We start from the raw sequence: 17,345 nt of genomic DNA, 5'->3' as shown, positions 1-17,345 counted from the left end.
GGTGAGTTCATACCCCTGAATGAACCTTTTAAATGTTTTTACATGTTTTATAGGGGGGGGGGAATACAAGTTAAACATGCTAGTTATCATATCAATCACATGTGATTGATAACCCGCATGCACAAGGTTTTACCACTATAGACTGTTTTACCGAGTAGGATGCTATAAATGGTTTTCAAAAAGGTTTTCACTTGTTCAAAACTCTTACTTATACTATTTTATCTAAATTCATTTTAATCTGGTTTATAAAGGTCCAAAGATTTCTAAAGGTTTTCTAACTTATTTTACCAAAGAATACCAATTGTGATTTTCCCGGAGTATAAAGGTTTTTCCAAGGTTTTCATCGAAGATCCCTTTCACGTCGTATACTTTTACTTTTAGTTACTGCTGCTTCGCTTTTACTTATTTAAAACTCCTACTTGATAACGCATTTGCTTCGTGATACTCTTATACCGGTTATTGTCTCTATGTCGCTTATACTTGTAGCCACTTATACTTGATAGACACTTTTACTTCACCGGTTGTCGTTTCCACTTTGTGATACACTTATACTTGGTACACTTATACTTCACGATTCGATTATCCCACACTGGACGCTTATGCTTCACAAGTCGGTTATTCCACACTGTACACCTATACTTCACGATATGATTCCACTTGATACACACTCAAGCGTAGTTAGATGTATGTCTGTGCTTGTATAGATGCATATAAATAATGATTGAAGGACTTAGGAAGGCTTGTCCGCCCTATTTCCTTTTCTTCGTTGAGATGTGGGCTGGTGGGATCGGATGTCCATCCGAAGGTCGTTTGATTCATTAGTTATATACTATGTACACAAGCATAGACATATGGGTTTACTTCAATCAGTTCAGTTATGAGTCTCTACCTCTAGTTCAGCACTTACATTAGAAACCCACTACCCACTGTTTGGAAGTCATTACCCACTATTTGGGATGCATCTTCGGGACACGGCCTTCTCCGTCGTCTAGTTGGTAACCAGAGTCTCCTGTAAGGAAGCGGACATTGTGTGTATAGATCTATACGAGATTGACACCCCCGCACCCTGACTGCTAGCTACTGTCCACGGCCCACCAAGCCAAGGGGTGACAAATGTCACATTATATAGACGCTTGTAGGGCGTCTGGTACTCTAGTGTCGGTTAGTATGGTTACGAGTATCCCGGGTTACCTTATAATTCATGGCCTTAAGGTAACAGTATTCACCGGCAATTTACACTGTATGCTGGTAACTCATTTTCAGAGTCACACTGTTTTGACCTTGCAAGATGTATCTTTCATTTGATACTGTCTGCGGTCTGTATCCTCTGTTTTAACCTTGCAAGATGTATCTTTCATTTGATACTGTCTGCGGTCTGTATTCTCTGTTTGACCTTGCAAGATGTATCTTTCATTTGATACTGTCTGCGGTCTGTATTCTCTGTTTTGACCTTGCAAGATGTATCTTTCATTTGATACTGTCTGCGGTCTGTAATTACTGTTTTAGACCTTATCAGTTGTACCTTTCATTTGGTACCTTATGGGGTCTGTGTCTTCTTTTGTTAGACTGAACCAGGCGTGTCGTTTGTTCGATACCCTCCTGGAGTCTATGATTCCTTTGCCTTAGTCATCAGTCCTCACTGCTGAGGCATATGTTATTTCCCTAACTTCTCTTGCTTTCTTTAATAATCAAATTCAATATTTTGATAATGATAGCGATTAAGGGAAAACTACTTTTATCACATAACTCTGTCCAGTCTTGGTAGAAGGCTGCTTTTATTAAAGAAAATATAGGATTTTCTGGAAAAGACACTAACGTAATCGATACACTGAAACCACCACTTTCATTAAAGTTATTTGAATAAAATGCCACTAAATGCTTATGAACTCACCAGCATTTGTAAAAATGCTGATACTCGCTTTTCAAATAACTTGTATTCTCAGATCAGCATTAGACAGGTACATCCCCGGAGCTTCTGATGAAGATAGCTTAGTACCATGTTGTACTTATTATATTTACTTGTATTACTTCGTCGTATTATAATGTAAACCATGTAAAACTATTACTATTAATGCAATGTTTTGTTGTACTTTGATTACTATAATGCATGTGTTGTGATACTTGACATGACGTCATCCACCCCAGAACGTTTCCACCGTTCCGGTTTTGGGGTGTGACAGATTGGTATCAGAGCATTGTTTATAGTGAGCTAGGTATATCCATTCATAAAAGATATACAACCTATAAACACAAAGGGATAAAACACTCTGACCAAGAATTATACTTTAAAATATAACCATATTTTACCAAAGTATAATAACATCCAAAATCTAAACACTTGAACAAAAGTATCACAAGAAGAACAATTATAAAAGTCTTCGGATGTTGAGCACTACAGTCAAACCTGGGCAGCTATGTAATCGTAAGCTGGGATAAATGTAACTTGATCAACTACATTTATCCGAGATGCGATGAACATGTGCTGGGGAGTGATAGTGGTGTACAACAGGTCTGAAACTTACCAACTAGGATTGCTAAAGCCAAACATAAAGTTAAAATACTATAGGATTATTTTGGAACACTAAAAGATTCACACTAATCCCAGAATGATATTCAGAAGATAAGAATCAAATCAGGAATTAAAATCCCATATGGGTATTTTAGGATCCATAACTAACCTTGTGTGAAGAACTAAAAAGATCCTTATTGATATACCTATAATTACAGAGAGTATACTCCTAAGGTTATATATAATAAGGATCCCATAGGCTAAGAATGTGTGGTTTCGCTCTACTTCCTTTTCCTCGTTGGGATGTGGACATAGACTAGTATCACATATTTGAAGGCCTATCGAATCTAAGCTATATATGATTTGTATACCCTGTGTAATCGTAGCAGGACTCGATATGGATCATCCAGTGAAACGTTAATAATCTCTTAGGATTCTTTAGACATTTCCATTCTCGCGCGAACCCTGTAGAAAACCCTAACCACTTCAGTGTTTGACAGCATAGTTGATTCAGACCTAGAGGAGGTTCATTGAGAAGATTTCCCGTTCAGAAATAAATGAACTAGGTCGAGACTATTGAATTCACCAAGTGCCTATATCTTTTAGGGACATCTGTGAGAAATTCGCATAAACTTCGGAGATTCCCAGTCATCCATCATGAAGTGATGACACCCAGAGTCGGAATCAGAAGGAAGGCGGAGTAGAAATTCAATATGTCTTCACAAGAGAAGAACCCTAGGTAACTACCCGAAGGAAACCAACGCCGATTCCAACCAAAGATACGAGGCAGACAGAGGGAGCCAGTACATGGAACCCAAGAATTGTCTTTTCCTCGTGTTCGTCATGCTAATACACCCATAAAATAATACAATTTAGTGAGTTAGTGGTTACACTACTCACGCTATGTGTTAGGTAAAATCGTCGTTTCCCGTTGCCAAATACACGATTAGGGCAGATCCTCGCATATCTATTGAGAGAATTTTAGCCATCTGCCCTTGTGAGCCTCTCTTTCCGCGGTTTCGTTCCAAACTGTTCACAAATCTCTCCAGACCGGAGAGTGAAACCTTTCCCAGTATAAAAGGTAACTTAGTAGGAACGACTCGCATCTTATGGCCTTTTCCGATACTCATGCTCCTACCTTGCATACCAGGACTACATCATAGGGATGTAGGTCGACACTCAGACAACCAGTACCCGAGGCACGGGAAAAATTTAAGCCTAATGCAGTCAGGACAGATATGTCCAGGGTTAGCCGTCGTCTCTCATTATCTTGTATTCCTTTCCGTGTAGGAAAAACCATGCCACCGAAGAAGCGTAACCAGTCCTCAAGCAAGGAACCTACTCTTTTATTCGATGAAGCTACGTTCCAAGCTGCAGTCTCAGCAGCCGTAGCAGCTGTCATGGCTCAACTAAATGCTAACAACGCCAATGTTAGTAAGAGCCCTATCGGAAATTCTGATCCTAGTAGTGGGCAGCAGCAACCAACCTCTGCATACCCATCCGCCCAAGAACCTCACTCAAATCCATTGAAGAGGAAGATCAAGATCGAGGAGGGAAGTACCTCGGCTCAAGGACCTTCCGAAGGGCAACGAGTTGAGATGGTCAAATTCCTTGCCAACCCTTCCATCCCTACGCCTAGGAGACCTCCCCTACTGCAGCAAGTGCAGTTACCATCATCATGGTGTCTGCCGGGAGCTCTATTGTGCTAGGTGCAATATGTTTGGGCATACTGCTCGCGTCTGCAGAACCCCGGTTGAGTTCATTACATCAACCACCAATGTGGCGACCCGTATAGTTTGCCACCTATGTGGTGAAGTGGGACACTTCAAGAAGGACTGCCCAACCGAAGGGAAAGACAAAGACACAGGAGGAGTCTAACTCTAATGCTTAGGGAGAAGCATCAAGGAACCTAGTAGATTTTGTTACGTCTCTCGATCTCGGATAACTAACGCAAAAGATTAAAAGGCTAATTCAAATGTAAATACTTCCCCAATAAGGCGAAAGTCACAGCACTGTTATAAAATTTAAAATAAAATTCATTAGGTAAAACTATAATGGATAAACATATACGTTACGGCCATATATAGTTAAGATGGATAGACCTAGAGTGAGTGAATGCCGCCTCATTTCCTGTTCCTCGTTTGGTTGTGGATTTAGGGCGGAGTTGCTCAGTCAACAGTCCTCCCCACCTTAATTATACATGACTAGTATATGTTAGGCGATTATAGAAATGCCTCGTCAGAATCCATTCATGAAAAGGTACTCTACTCGGAAACACTTAGGACTCTCTATAGTTCCGTGTCGACTCTATCGGTCCAAGTATCTGCGACAGTGATACACAGGACGAAACCTTAGACACCTAGAACTTGTGTGCCTGTTCGGCACATGACTCTATTGATCTTCATTATATATCATGTCGGAGTGTGCCAACTTCGACGACTCTACTGATCATGGTTCGACTTCGTGCAACCATGTGTACATCCTTAGTGCTGTGTAAAAAGAACTTTCTCCGTAGCCATGTCGGCAAATAAAGGTTCTTCTGAACCTAAACATAATGCAAATAATCAAACCTAATGCGATCCGTCAATCGTCCCTCTTATCTCAAACCTTCCGAAGACAACATTAGGAAGGAGTAAAATGGTTGCTATGCTACTTAAAAGGAACAACTAAGTGTTCCTTATGTTTCAAAAGAAAATGAGTAGTTTTTGAAGGGTTCGATGATGTAGACTTAGGTGGATGTGCAGATTCAGGCAAGAGCACAACGGGTTATGTGTTCACAGTTGGAGGTACAACAATCAGCTAGATGTCAAGGTTACAAAAGAGTGTTTCTATTTCAACCACATAAGCATAATACATGGAACTTGCAGAAGCTGGCAAAGAGCTCATATGATTGAAGAGTTTCTTATTAGAACTTGGAATACAGCAGGAGGATTGTGTACTGCATTATGATAACCAAAGTGCAGTTCACTTAGAAAAAGAATCTAGTGTTTCATAGTAGAATGAAACACATTCAGATGGGGTATCATTTCATTCTAGAGTTAATCAATGAAGGAACTCTAAACTTGAAGAAAATCTTGGGAACGAGGAATCCATTTGATATGTTCACCAAGGTTGTTACCATTGGGATGTTGAAGCTTTTGCATTGATTCAATTAGCATTTTAGAAGTTTGAAGAGAAGGGCTTGGCAGAAGAGAGAGAGAGAGAGAGAGAGAGAGAGAGAGAGAGAGAGAGAGAGGGAGGGAGGGAGGGAGGGAGGGAGTACTTTGAGGAATTATGAAATTTGAATACCAGATGAAGTTGTTCAAGCCTTCAAGTGGGAGATTGTTGGGGTATGAAGTATTGTCAAACATGGAGTACTTAGATCACAATGGAGCACCTAGGGTTCATGAAGCATGTGACAAAGGAATGGATCATATGAGAAAGGAATGCATCATCTGACAAAGGAACTGATCAAGTACCAAAGGAATAGATCATACAGAAGGGGGTTTGGAGCACCTGGAAGAGGTTCGGAGAACTTGGGAGTGATATGGAGCAACAAGGGAACCTTTTTTGCACCATATGTTGAAGGTATGGGCCAAGAAGGTTGCTGTTGCGCCAATATCATTCCTTCTTGTGCCATTATGCTCCCTCTAGCGCCATGAGGATCTCTTTTGCACCATAGGATACTCCTGTTGAGCCATGGAGTCTGTTCTTACACCATGCATGGCCTTGACAAAATATGATTGGTTGTCACCATTCATGGGGTTATGGTCCAATGGGCTTGGCCCATGAGGGTTTTAGGTTTGATCCCTCAAGTACAAATAGTCTCGTAACCCCATCATTGTAAATTGCTATATTTCTACGAGAGATCAAAGTGAGATACAATTTTGATTGCTTGTAATAGTTCCAGAAAGTTAATAAAATCCTCTCTCCCCCGTTCGCTTGTGGACGTAGGTCATCTTGACCGAATCACATTAAATATATTGTGTTCTTTTGATTTACGTTTTTCATAAGTTTTTGTGAGTTCACCGAAGTTTGTTTGTTTATTTGTCTGAAGTGCTTAACTTGTTTTGTTATCACCCAACATTATCTACTTATCCTCTGAGTTCTCATTGGTGTGAAAAGCTTCTGAGATGCAGATCTGGGTAATGACTTCATTTACCGACGATATACTATACATCATCATTTATTTCCTAATGGTTCTCACATATCCTATAAGAATAAGAAATAATCCATCATTACTCATTTCAACTTCAATATAAATATCAAGAATTAGTCAATGCAACTCAAGAAATAGTTTGGTTACATTAGATTTTGGCTAACTTAGGCACTCTATGATCTATTCCAACATCCATATAGGGTGAAAAAATCACTACCATCCATCCTGCTCATATTGATGTTTTTATGAGCGTACAAAGCATATTTAAATCAACTATCACTTTGTCTAACAACATATTGTCAATAAACTATTCATCTCGTCCCAATCTCCATGATTGATCAGCGCAAAGATACCTTCACCAATATACACTTATAGTGTTCTAGTTGTTTTCAGTATATGCTCATCAAACTCAAGCATATCATACACTCCATATGAGTTTAAGGGGTGTTAGTGTATGTTGTGATGATTATGTATTATTTAGAAATATATTTTAGAGTTATATAATGTTTTTTTAGAAAAACTTGAATCAAATAAAAAACTTTGTGGAAGTATAGCCTTAAAGCATTTAGTTAAAAGAAAAAGCTTCAAATCCAAAGCTACTTCAAATAGATTTTGCGAGCTTTTATCATTTATATTTTATGCCATCTTACACATTTAAAATTTTTAAAACTACTAGACATTTTTACATAAATAAATACTCTAGCTTATCACTTCTAACTAAGCATGTGTATATTCTTTTGTATTTTTCTTATCTATGTATCTCTTATAATAAAGACCATTTAAATCAATATGGATTAAGATATGACATTTACCTTGAACCATATCATTTGAAACTTTTTACTCTTAAACTTATGCTAATAAATTGCTTGGTTAACATCTTTATCCTACATAACTTAAGCAAACTTTTACTGAGTTGTCGAAAGATCCGCATTTCAAAGCCAGATGTCATGTTTAATATGGCGCTATTTGTGAAAAAATAGCTTTTAGTATGGGTTCGTTTTTCTATGTGTGAATTGACTGGGAGAGACTGTTCGATACGAGGCGGTTACGGGGTCTTGTAGGTATTATTTTGAGCTTTTCATATGTCTTTCAATTTATTATGCATTGGAAGTATATTGTAACAGATTGGGTTGTTCAACTGCTCAAGAGTTGATGCTCATGTTTGTTGTCTGTATAAATGACGCATGATGTGTGCAACTTTAGGTATAGTTGTTGTGAGATATAACTATTAGAACTGTTGTAGTGTTTGAGATGACAAAAATATCAGTTGATTAGTGATTTGAATACAAATCTCAATGGTATAAAGTTCAAGGGACGTGTTGATCATATATAGAAGAAACATGTTTATTTGAAGAAGTTTTCAATTTGAAGGAGTGTTAAAGGAGCTAAGTGTGTATGCTTTTTCTAATTTATTTATTGTTGATAATCTTGTTAAGGCCATGACATCTGACTTCTACCATGGTGTCAGCTATTTTTATTTTGCCAAGTTTGGAGATATTATTTAAGGTCATGTTGGGGAGGAGTTTGCAATTGGTAATTTGGATTTTGTTAGGACCCTTGTGATTTCATAAGTCAAATGTTATGCATAAGATATTACTGCAACTAATGGTCATCAAGGGTTGCATCCCCTGATTACACCAAGAAGCTTCATGAAGATCTGATTGAAGATGATGTCCTGAAGATTGAAGATATCTGCCTTATGTGTTAAGGAAAGTAATAAAGATCGGGATTACCATTGTAACGCATGGTTCATGGTACATATTTAAATAAGAACTTTTCATATTTGTTAAAGGACTCGACGAGTTAGAAGCCTCAAACTTGTCGAGGAGCCTCGACTCGACGAGTAGGTCGGCTAGAGTGAAACCCTAATTTTCAGGGTTTGTACCCTATTTAAAGGCCTTAACACCCACATTGTGGCCTCCCTCATCGCCTCCCATAGTCCAGAAAATCCTAATTCAAAACCCTAACCCATTTTGAGTGTTCTTGATCGATTGTTGTGTACTTATGGTGATTTTGAAGCTTGAGAAGAAAGAAGAAGCTTGGGGGTTCAAGAGGAAGCAAGTGGATCCATAGTTTGTTCCCCATTTCCATCTCATTTGAGGTATAAAGTTTATACCTTATCCATTCATCTATTAGATCTCTTCTTGGAGTAGTTTAGGGCTTTAAGGAGCCATTTTTGGAACCATTCATGGATGCAAGCATGTTTTCGGATATTGACTTTAGATCCAAAGTATTTGAGGGACTCCATGGCATAAAGGTGCCAACTTTATGGCCATGGGAGTCCCATGCATCATATGGACCACTTTTAGGGATTTTTGAGCTAAATGGCCCATGCATGAACGTAAAGTTTGTAACTTTACGTGTTATATCGACCATAGGTGGTTAGATCTATGTTTTATATACATTAAGCCCGAATGAAATTGACTGGATAGATTTGGATCATGGGGGACTCGACGAGTCGTTCTTAGGAATCGGCAAGTTGGGTCGTGGTTCCCCCAACTTTCTCTGTTACTTAGCAAACTTGTTGAGTATAGAAGGTGACACAGCCAGTTAGACGTGTTTTTGACTTAAGGGTCAAGAACTCGATGATTCCAAGGATGAACTTGGCGAGTGATTGAGAAAACGTCCTGGCCTGTATGAAGTAGAACTCGACGAGTCCAAGGAAGGACTCGACGAGTTCAAATGGAAACTCCTGATTCTGTCATAAGGAGAAACTCGACGAGTTAGAGGGTAACTCGACGGGTGATGGACCAACTCGAGATTCTCTGAATTATGGAACTCGAAGAGTTGATCGACCAACTCGGCGAGTCAAGTCAACCATAATGTTGACTTGGACCAAAAAGTTGACTTAGACCAGGATGTTGACCTTTGATTTAACCATTGACTCGAGTTGACCTTTAAAGGGGGTTATAAGTTTGAAAGAGTAATTAAAAGAGATGTTATGTGTAGGAGTTTGAGGAGAGTTGATCCTAGCACCGAGGACAGTTCAGTTACTACACGACATTGAGGTGAGTTGCCTTCCAGTAGAAGTGGGTCTAAAGCACCAAGGCCGGCCTACTAGTAAGAGTTATAATATACATGATTTTCTTTGTGATAATTGTCCGGTATGTTGCTATCTGTTATGATTATGTGATAGTATACTATGATGTTATGTGATAGGAGGGGTAGGAGAGACCCCAGTCCCCGGTACTGGTTGAAAGGACCAAAGGGGTAGGCCAGCACCCTCATATGCTAGGCAATGTGTCACAACCCGATATTTCAAGTCAATGTAATGACAAAAGTCAAGTATTGTAATCTATTTTGAACTAATAAATAAATAAAAATAGCATCAAAAATGAAATGTTTAAAATTCTCAATTGGGATACATAAAGTAATAGATATTGTAACTAGGTTTTTAGAAAATAAAGAACACAAAAATCTGAGTTTTAACGAAGAAGTTATGACCAATTGAAAATCCGCAGCAAAACCGGTAAAACACTATTAAACATAAAATGCGAAATTTCAATAAAATACTTTTTAGCCTTAAGTATCTAAATGAATGTCGTATATATCATTAAACCGTGAACATACATAAAAAGAACGTCCAAATCTGACTTCGTATGAGGAAGTTAGGATTTTTCTAAGTTTCGGAGTAGTGGTAGACAACTAAAAACTCGAAATAGAGATCGAGCGATAGTTAGTCGGCACAACCTAAACGAGAGTTGAAGATCTCGACAATTGTAGTATAACGGTAAAAAGACTGACAAAAACAGACATCGGATGAAGAAGTTATGAATTTTTAACGGTCTTTTCCTGTCCCGGCCTATTAAAAATATATAATTAAAAATAAAGTCAAAATTTCCAATAAAGCCTAAATGAAAGTTGTAGATTATATTCTCACCTACGCGTGGATATAAAGAACGTGAAAACGGAGCTCGTATGTGAAAGTTACGCATTTTAGAGGATTGAGGCTCAAACCGAGGGGGGGGGGGGGGTACGCCCAGCGTACGCCATATGGGGCCTCGAATCGGCCACATTTCCCCTATGCCCTCTACCCCCGCGCCATCCAAAGTCTGGCAGACGAGGAAGGCGTCATGCATGACGTGCGCCTTGCATACGAGGGTACACCCAACGTACGAGCTGCGGACGAGGTGCGCCCCGCGTAACTTCGGAGTACGCCCAGCGTACGAAGCTGCCTCCACCCCTATAAATAAGGATGCGAGGGTGCCGACTCAAATTGCTAATCACACCATTTCTCTCCCACTTTTTCACTTCCGAGCCCCTCGAGACTACCCGACGCCCCGGTTATGTATCCAAGTCCCAACGAAGGTCCGAAGCTCTGAAATACCCGAGAGACTCACTTCCTTCCGGTCGAAGTGCTGCCCAAGAAAAGTCTCGTTTTCTTGAAATCATCAATCTTTCCAGGTGAGTTCATACCCCTACATTTTCACGTCTTTTCTATGTTTTTTTTTGGGGGGGGGGGGGGGGAATACAAGTGAAACGCAAGAAAAACTTATGTTAAAATTCAAATCGCTACATACACTTTCAAATACTTTATCTACATTTGGTGTATAAATGTTAAACAGATTTCCCTACAGCCTAAACACCTACGGAGATACAAGAACAGCCTAAACAACTTAACGAACTACACATAAATAGAATTAGAAGACTAGGCTTCTCACCCTGGAGAACCCCGGTCTTATTCTTCCAGAGATCGACGGATTGCATTGTATGTACCTCGGATATCGAGGACTCCGTCAAAATTTTTTTCATTAGAAATCGTTATCTCTGCCTCGCATAGATGAAATGGTTGAGCAAACGCAAGGAAAGAATTACTTTCAGAAATGGATCTGAGATCCGAATATCACCAGTTTGAGTGTTAGGGAAAGATGTCCAGAAGACTATCTTCCGAACTCGATGCGGACACTTCGAGTCCGTAGTGATACCCTTCGGATAGGACCAATATGCCCATAGTCTTCATGAGCTAAATGAGTAGGGTACGTCTTTCTTACTTGGATCAGTTTGTCATTTCTCCATGTAATGACTTACTTATCTACCCTCGTAGTAAGAAGAAACCCATGGAAACATTTTCTTCAGAGGAACTTTTCGCGAAGTTCTCTAGGCACGAGTTTTGAAATTGAAGAGTTAAATTTCTATGACACACTGTTAGTGATGTGGGAAATTTTGAGTACTCTTACAATTTGTCAAAACCGTTGAGAATTTGTCGAAACTAGAGACGTCGACAGACATTCGCCAAATTCTAGGTCTAACAGACCTACTGTCATAGTTCATCCAAAACCCCTCACAAATCACAGGAAACTGTACGACCTTGACCCGACAAGGAATGACCCTTGACTGGGAAGTTAAATAAGAAAAGGAAACCTTGGAGATTCCAAGTGAGAGACCAAGTTCTTTAGGAAGTCTCACTCTGGGAACGGCTTAATACGTTTCGTAAAGCGTGGAAAGCTAAATCCAAGATAGATAGGACCTCCGAGATTCTTGCCAGAATCGGTCCTGTATCTCGCAGACTAGATCTACTCCGCGAACTCAGTAACGTACATTCTACTCTTCGCATCTCGATCGTGAAACCGTACCTTTCCGTTAGGACTCTTGTAAGTCCACTCGTCGAGATCCTCGCCTTCGTATTAGAACCGTAGTGACCCTCGACCGAGAGGTCAAGCGGACGAAGCAACGCAGACGCCCGTTAGTGAAGGTTCGTTGGGATACCAACCAAGAACCCGATTTCACTTAGGAGCGCTAGAACCAATCAATTAAGAAGTTTCCTCCTCTCGACTCGATCATTCATTCCTACTTCCTTATCTAAATTCTAATTTCGGGATGAAATTCCCTTTAACAGGGGATGATGTAACAACCCGAAATTTCCATTCGGTCAAACCCTAAAAGTCAACCCCTTCGTATCATAAATCAATGTCATTGTTTCTTATTTTTAAGAAATATAAAGTTCGTTTGATTATTTTAATATTATTTTTAAACGAACGGGTGAAAGAAAGTGTCGTCTCGGGTTTTGATTTTTGAAAACCGCAAACACTTCGCGTATTAGAAACACCCAACCAAACTTTTATGTTTGGGTTGAAAAATCACCCAAAAACCGTAAACTCATGCCTATGTATGAGTTTACTCCCCAAAAAGTTAGTCATTTGTGTTTACTCCCCAAAAGTCAAAAGAGTAAACTCCAAAATATCCTCTTAAGTATCATCCAAGATTTAATTCCAAATCTTCAAAGTTGTAAGTGTTCTAACCATTTCAAGTTAGTAAAACACTTAATCTAGTGTTTGTGCATCTATTCATCCATTCATTTATGTATTTTGTCTAGATTTTTCCAAAACACCAAGAACACACACTAAGTGTTCTTGGCCTTTTAGCACAAATCAAGCCTTCCAATAGTAAGTACTTCCATCCTTGAGCATTATTGAGCTAGTACTACATTTAAACATCAAGAAAATATGTCAAGAACACAAGATTGGTGGTTTTCATGGTCCAAGAATGTTCTTGGGCCGTAAACACCATAAAGGGCACCAAAGTGTGCCTAAGTCCTTATCTAAGCCCTAGTTTGATGTTTAAACCATCCTTGACACATTTAAACCCTTCCTTATAGTGTTTAAGCCTTGAAAAAGCACCAAACCCCCCCCCCCCCCCACTTTTATGTGTTTACGGTTTAGGTATGTCCCAAAACCGTAAACACCCCAAAAGGTGTGTAAATGTCCATTAAAAGTCCCATGATTGTTCCTTATGGCTAAATCTAACCTAGACTAGTGCCATGATTGAGCTAAGGACTTGAAAATCCCAAAAACAATAAACTTAGGAGTTTAAGGTAGTAAACTCATGAGTTTAAGGTAGTAAACTCATGAGAAATGGTCCTTAGACCGTAAACACCATTTAGGAGTGTTTTGATGCCACACAACACTTCCTAAGACTAATTCATGAAGTAGGAATGCTTGGAATAGCCTAAAAGACTTCAAATCACCAAATGGTCAAAAGGTTAGGAGTTTCCGACCGTAAACTCAAGATTTTACGACCGTAAACTCAAGGGGTGTTGATTCTTAGGGAGTAAACTCATTTTAAGAGTGTTCCTTGAACCCCAAACACACTAGCCTTTCCCTACAACACTTAGATGCAACCCTTGAGACTTATAACACTTGTATAAAGTGTTTAGCATGTCCTAGAATGTCTTAACTTTGTTTATTAGTTGTTTAAATACTAATTGTGTATATACATATATCCTTATATGTTATTAGGATCTTTGTGCGTGTCTAAGTCTTCACTTGACACCAAGCACTTATCCAACACTTCCTTCCGATCCACTTACCATAGGTGAGTTCATACCCCTTAATCAATGTTTTAAACTGTTTTTAAATGTTTTATGGGGGTGGATACAAGTAGAATTATGCTAATTATTATATCAATCACATGTGATTAATAAGCAGCATTCAAATGATTGGCTATTCATTAGCCGTTTTACCAAATAGTTTCCTTCAAATGTCTTTCATAAACACTTTATGTGTTTAAAACTTCTTATTTCTTTGTACATTTTACTCTGTATATTACTTTTCAAACTTATTTACAATTGTGTTTCAAACAAATGTTTCTTTATACTAAACCGTTTTATCAAACCCATGCCTTCAAACCGTTTTATAGATTGACATCAAGTCGATCTTTTGTTAAGATAATAATTATGTTCAAATGTTTTACAAAACTTATTTATGCTTTTATATTATAAATTGCATGCCTCTGTATGTATAGTTATATAAGAAATGTTTAAAAGATTTAGGAAGGCTATCTACCCTATTTCCTTTTCGCGCTTGAGATGTGGTCTGGTGGGATATCGGGTACTCGTTCGAAGGTCGTTTAAATATTAGTTATATATCATATGTACATATATAGTCATAAAGGCCCTTCCAGTTCATCCCATGCCCTTGGGTAGCAAGGGTATACATCAGTGTCCATATGTACCAGTTAGATTACTAGTAAACTACCACACGGGTAGTTTAGGAAGATACTAGAACAATACTAGAACGCGATACCATACAATGAGTCAGTTCATTCATGAGTCAATACTTTCTAGAACATTACAGTACATTACTATACTTGCTAGATAGAGAGCACGTACACTACAGCTAGAACATGACAGTACATTACTATACTTGCTAGATAGAGAGCACGTACACTACAGCTAGAACATTACAGTACATTACTATACTTGCTAGATAGAGGGAGAACACACATCACAGCTAGCACACGTAGAACTTTTCCGTACATTACATATACATTACTACGTTGACATAATCGTGATCCACTGTATCGGAGCATGCCTTAAATGTCATGGCCCGAGTTGTAGCCAGAATTCTCTTAGAGGGAGAGCGTGAGTTTGCGTATAGATCTATACTGGATTGACTATCCCACACCTTGCTGCTAGCTATAGCCGGACCTGCAGGTCTGCGGGTGCCAAACATCATTCCTTTTTACGACCATACTTATGTCGTTGTTACCAGTCAACAACATGGTGCAATTAATCACATGATGCCTTAATATAAATCCGGTTTAAGGTAGTTAGTACAGCAGTAGTTCTTACAGCACTACACTACAGTACCACATAAATTTTCCCTTTACATATATTTAGTGATCTTTTCACTTAAGCATTAAATGTAAAAAAACTATATTTTGTTTAATGATAGTTACACTTGGAAAATTACACACTTTTACAAGAAACGTACATTCAGAGCAGTTAGGTCTTGGTAGAAGATTACATTCCGAGCAGTTAGGTCTTGGTAGAAGACACCTTCATATGATAGTAGGAATCATAGGGATTTCTAGGGTTTTTCAAACATTTACAGTTGTTTTACAAACATTTTCATACTTACAGTTCATATACACTTTCAATACTTACAATTCATATACTTACAAATTCATACATACAAATACTTACTTACAAATTCTTACATACAAATACTTACTTACAAATTAAGACACTAAAATACTTATGATCTCACCAGCTTTAAAGCTGATACTCGCTTTCAAAATTACTTGTATCCTCAGGTCATCTATAGACAGGTACCGATGCAAGGTTTAGAGAAGATGGAGCTTGTTCAAGACTCATCTTTCATTTTGATTTATGCTTTAGTGTCTATTATAATTTGACAGAACACACTTGTATAATAATTATTTTATTAATGCAATGGATGATGTTGTAGCTTGTTTAGTACTTTTCATTGTTGTGATACTGTACATGACGTCCTCCGCCCCAGAACATTTCCGCCGTTCTTGGTTTTGGGGTGTGACATCATGCAAATGAAATACATTTTTGGAAAACTATAATAGGTATAATTTATGAGATATCCATGATATTTTACACTTTATAAACACTATAGAAAGGAAATACTTACATTTACATGAACAATTGACTTTTCATACGTAACTCTATTTGATACAAACTTTGTGAGACATTTGACTTCACGTACTTTCACGTGCGCTTTTTAAGTCATGTATTATATACCATAATCCCTTGTAGGGAGAGCGTGATACTTGTGTATAGATCTATACGGGATTGACAATCCCGCACCTAAACTGTTAGCTATAGTTGGACCGACAGGTCTGGGGTGACAGATGTCCAAGCCCTGACGGAAGGTCTCAGGTTTAGGCTGCTCAATTCTACTCTCCTTTCTATTTTTACTCTGTGTTAAGCATCCCGAGACTACCCCGACACCTCGGTTACGTGTCCAAGCCCTGACGGAAGCCCGAAGTCCCGAAGTTCCCGAGAAACTTGCCTCTTTCCAGTCGAAGTGATGCGCGAGTTAAACATCGTCTTCATCAAACCGTCATTCTTACCAAGTGAGTTCATACCCCTATCACTACACTTTCAAATGCTTTTAAATGTTTTTAAACTCTTTTAAGGGGGGATACAAGTAAACACACGGTTAAACTCGTGTGAAAACATCAATCTTTTGCTATACTTTTCATACTGTTGTTATATCATACGAAAATGTTGGCATGCAAAACATCTTTCGACACCACTTTACCCTCTGGGGATGAAATGTGTTTATAAATAATAACATGCTTTATTTATCTATTTGCATAACATACCATGAAAAGGGTAATCATTCCAACTATAACATTACATATAGATAAGAAAATACATATCATTATTATGCCTTTATCAACACTCTGAAAAGGGTAATCATTTCGGACATAAACATATACATTTCAAAAATACGTGACTTAATTGAGAATATGTGAGTCATTCATCTTCATCGTACCTATCAAGGTATACAAGAAAACCCTGCTTTATAACCAGAGTCTCCGTCCGTAGAACGTGATAAGTGTGTATAGATCTATACGGGACTGATGATCCCGCACCCTGGTTGTTAGCTACAGCCGGACCAGAAGGTTAAGGGTGACAAGTGTCATAACATTTTGACGCCTGAAGAACGTCGCTACAGGCAAATCCATCATAGTACGGTTATTAAAACTCACAGGATAGACAATTATTTTGGTATTATGTTTTTACGTGAAAAGTAATATTACAATTATTTTTACGTGAAAATACAAACTTCCTATAGTTTTGTTCTCTAATAAAACTATAAATCATCATTTTAAACATGACATATTTACTTACAAGTTACAGTCTTGGGCATTTAAGAATGCTTCACACATTTAGAAAATATAGGATTTTCCTGGCTCAATACATTCATTTCATACTAACAA

Source organism: Lactuca serriola, chromosome 5 (assembly GCF_051521515.1).
Source record: "Lactuca serriola cultivar US96UC23 chromosome 5, Lser_US96UC23_V15, whole genome shotgun sequence".
In the NCBI taxonomy this organism is placed as follows: Eukaryota; Viridiplantae; Streptophyta; class Magnoliopsida; order Asterales; family Asteraceae; genus Lactuca; species Lactuca serriola.
Note: the sequence above shows the minus strand (reverse complement) of the source record.